Here is a 2,964-nt window from a genome sequence, read left to right as displayed (position 1 = left end):
CCCACTGATAAAGATAGTTGATTGGATCTGATAGGCGTACGGGTTTATACACGTTTAATGGTTGAGTGGATGCATGCTATGACCCTTCTTTCGCTGGAATCGGCTATTTAGCCGATAGCCTGCCTTTTGAGAATATATATTGGCTGCTTACATGCTTTTTACTTGTTTTTTGTCTTGGTTAAAAGCTAGTATGTTTCTTAATTAAATCATATGCTTTTACGTCAATCTTTTTACATCTTTCGCATGCTTTCATGGTAATCGACAGGTTAGATCTATGTAATTGAGTAACTGATGATTGCCGATATGCTTGTTTTACTTATCATACACCATGAACGTGCTGGATATCGACTCTCTAGTTGATAGTCTTATCTTACTGGCCACTTGACCTCATATTTGGAACTGTCTGGACAAACGACCGACATGTTCCACCTTAAATTACTGATCAATATTGCCCCTTTGTCAATTGCAGCTCAAATTGACTAGCACGCCCCCCCTAAGATCATGATTGTCCGGTCCGGTGGTGTCCTTTCAAAGCCCGAAGAGAAGCTCGGGATCTGCTTCGCACGGGCCTCTCGCTAGCGTTGATCACTGTGTTCTCGGCGTCGAATTTTCGGCATCGACATAGGTCTAGCATGCCTGGTGGGACCACAATCATTTGATCAGAAGTCAATTGTAGTCATCAACATAGAAAACAACAACGCCATCCTCAAGGTCAACCTTCAAGACTTGCCAGACGACCAAAAGGCGCTCATTGAGCAGGCAACAAAGGAATTCAAAGAGAAGTGCCTGCTGTCTTATAGCAGAACGCGTGAATCAGTCATCCAGAAGACTCCACTGCCAAGAGTTCTCCTGCATGGATAGAGCGATCCAAATGAAGAAGTTGAAGCTAGACTTGACACCCAGATGATCCACAAGACTGTCAATGAAGTCATTACAAATCACAATCAGACGCTTACCAATACAGTTGGCAATGTTATGAAGTCAGTCTTCTTTGGGGCACCAGTTGATCAGACGGGACTGGCATACTTTAGTGGCTTCAACCCTTCGGCTGTGGGAAGCAATGTGACTAGCTATAGTCAACAGCCGAATGGTGGGCAGTATCAGCAGCCACCAGTGCAGCAACCTTCAGGAGGACAAGCCCTAGACCCTCAAGTTCAGCTGACTGTAGGGGGCAAGTACCAACCCCACCAATAGCAGGGGGCAAGGTCAAGTACAAGTGACAGGGGGCAACCACCAGCTCAGCAATCTCCAAGTGCCCCTATCACAGACAAATCAGCATCCAACTGGACAAAACCAAGCTTATTCAGTCCAGCAGCCAACCTCATCAATCAGTCAACAGGTTGTGCAACGACTATCTTAGGAAAAGTTCACTACTTCCTATCAGACACCTCAGTCAGCCCTTAAAATTGCTCCGTCAGTATAATGGATCACCAAGGATGTCAGTCCTAACTTCTTCAATAGTCGGTTAAAAGGATATACCACTCACAAGGCCTAGATCGACTATCCAGAAGGTTATCATCTAGTTTCTGATGGCATCATGTATGAGATGATGCACACCCTAGGTATTAGAATCCTTATAATTACAACGTTTAGTAGCTTCAAGCCCAAGGACAGCAGCTACAAGTTCAAGGACAATAGTCTTAGGCTTAGGGTCAACAAGCTCAAGCACAAGGATCTCAAGCCCAGGCACAAGGATAGTCGAGACAGGAAGTCGTTGGCATGGATGCTGACGAATTCGCCAACATGATAGTTGCTATGATGCTGAGCTAGTTTGGTCTAAAGCCTAAAGGGCAGGTTGGCTCCTACCAGTGCCAATACCCTGCTTGGTATGATATTGTGCAACTCCCTCCATGCTATAGGGTCCCGAACTTCTTTAAATTTACGGGGGTAGACGAGATGAGAACCATGGAACATATCAGCTGCTACCTCATTTAGCTTGGAGATGCATCTATTGAGGAGGCACACAAAGTTCGATTCTTCCCTTTGTCCCTCTCTGGACTGGCCTTTAGTTGGTTTTCTTCACTCGAACCAAACTCTATCACTGGGTGGGCTGATCTAAAAAACAAGTTCCACACATACTTCTATAGTGGGATAGGAGTGAAGAAGCTTACAGATCTGACAAACATGAGGTAGAGAAGCAATGAGTCAGACTTTGAGTTCATTCAGAGATTCAGAGAAGTAAAGAGTCGTTGCTACTTATTGAATCTGTCTGATGGCCAATTGGCTAGATTGGCCCTTTAAGGGATGTCTTCATTGATTAGAGAGAAGTTCGAAGGCTGGGACTTTAAAAGCTTGGCCCATTTAGTTCAGAGAGTATCTACTTTTGAAAGTTAGCACCGGACCTTGCGCAAAGAGAAGTATTTGAAGGGGCTGCTGCTATGATTGATCCCTATGATACAGACTCTGATGAAGATAAAGAAGTCACAACTGCTGAATGGACATGAGGCAAGCCTCCAGTAGCGTGTCCATGGGTGAAGGAAAAGAAAGATGTTTACGACTTCAATGTCAAGAAAGCTGATAGGATCTTTGATTTAGTGATGGAGAAGAAGTAGTTGAGACTACATGCAAATCATGTGATCCCTTTGGCTGAAGAGTTAAAGGGGAAGAATTACTACAAGTTTCACAATGCCACCACTTATAATACTAGTGAGTGCAAAATCTTCCACGTACATATTCAGAATGCCATAGAGCAAGGAAAGATCAAGTTCGAGCCAGCCAAACAACCGGCAATGGGCATAGATGGACATCCCTTCCCAGGGGTGCATATGGTGTAGTTTCAGTTGGCTAAGGGAAAGATGAAGGTCTTGACATCAGCTAAGGCCAAGGAAAATAGGTCAATTGACCCTAAAGTTCATATATTGGTAAATAAGTTCAAGAAGGATGAGCAGCAAAAGAGCCAATACGAACAAGTCAAGACATCCAGAGCTGGTGCTTTACGTCCTTGGGTCACTTCTAGAATCTTGA

The sequence above is a fragment of the Miscanthus floridulus genome, chromosome 16 (genome assembly GCF_019320115.1).
Source record: "Miscanthus floridulus cultivar M001 chromosome 16, ASM1932011v1, whole genome shotgun sequence".
NCBI classification, from domain to species: Eukaryota; Viridiplantae; Streptophyta; class Magnoliopsida; order Poales; family Poaceae; genus Miscanthus; species Miscanthus floridulus.
This window is presented reverse-complemented; position numbering follows the sequence as displayed.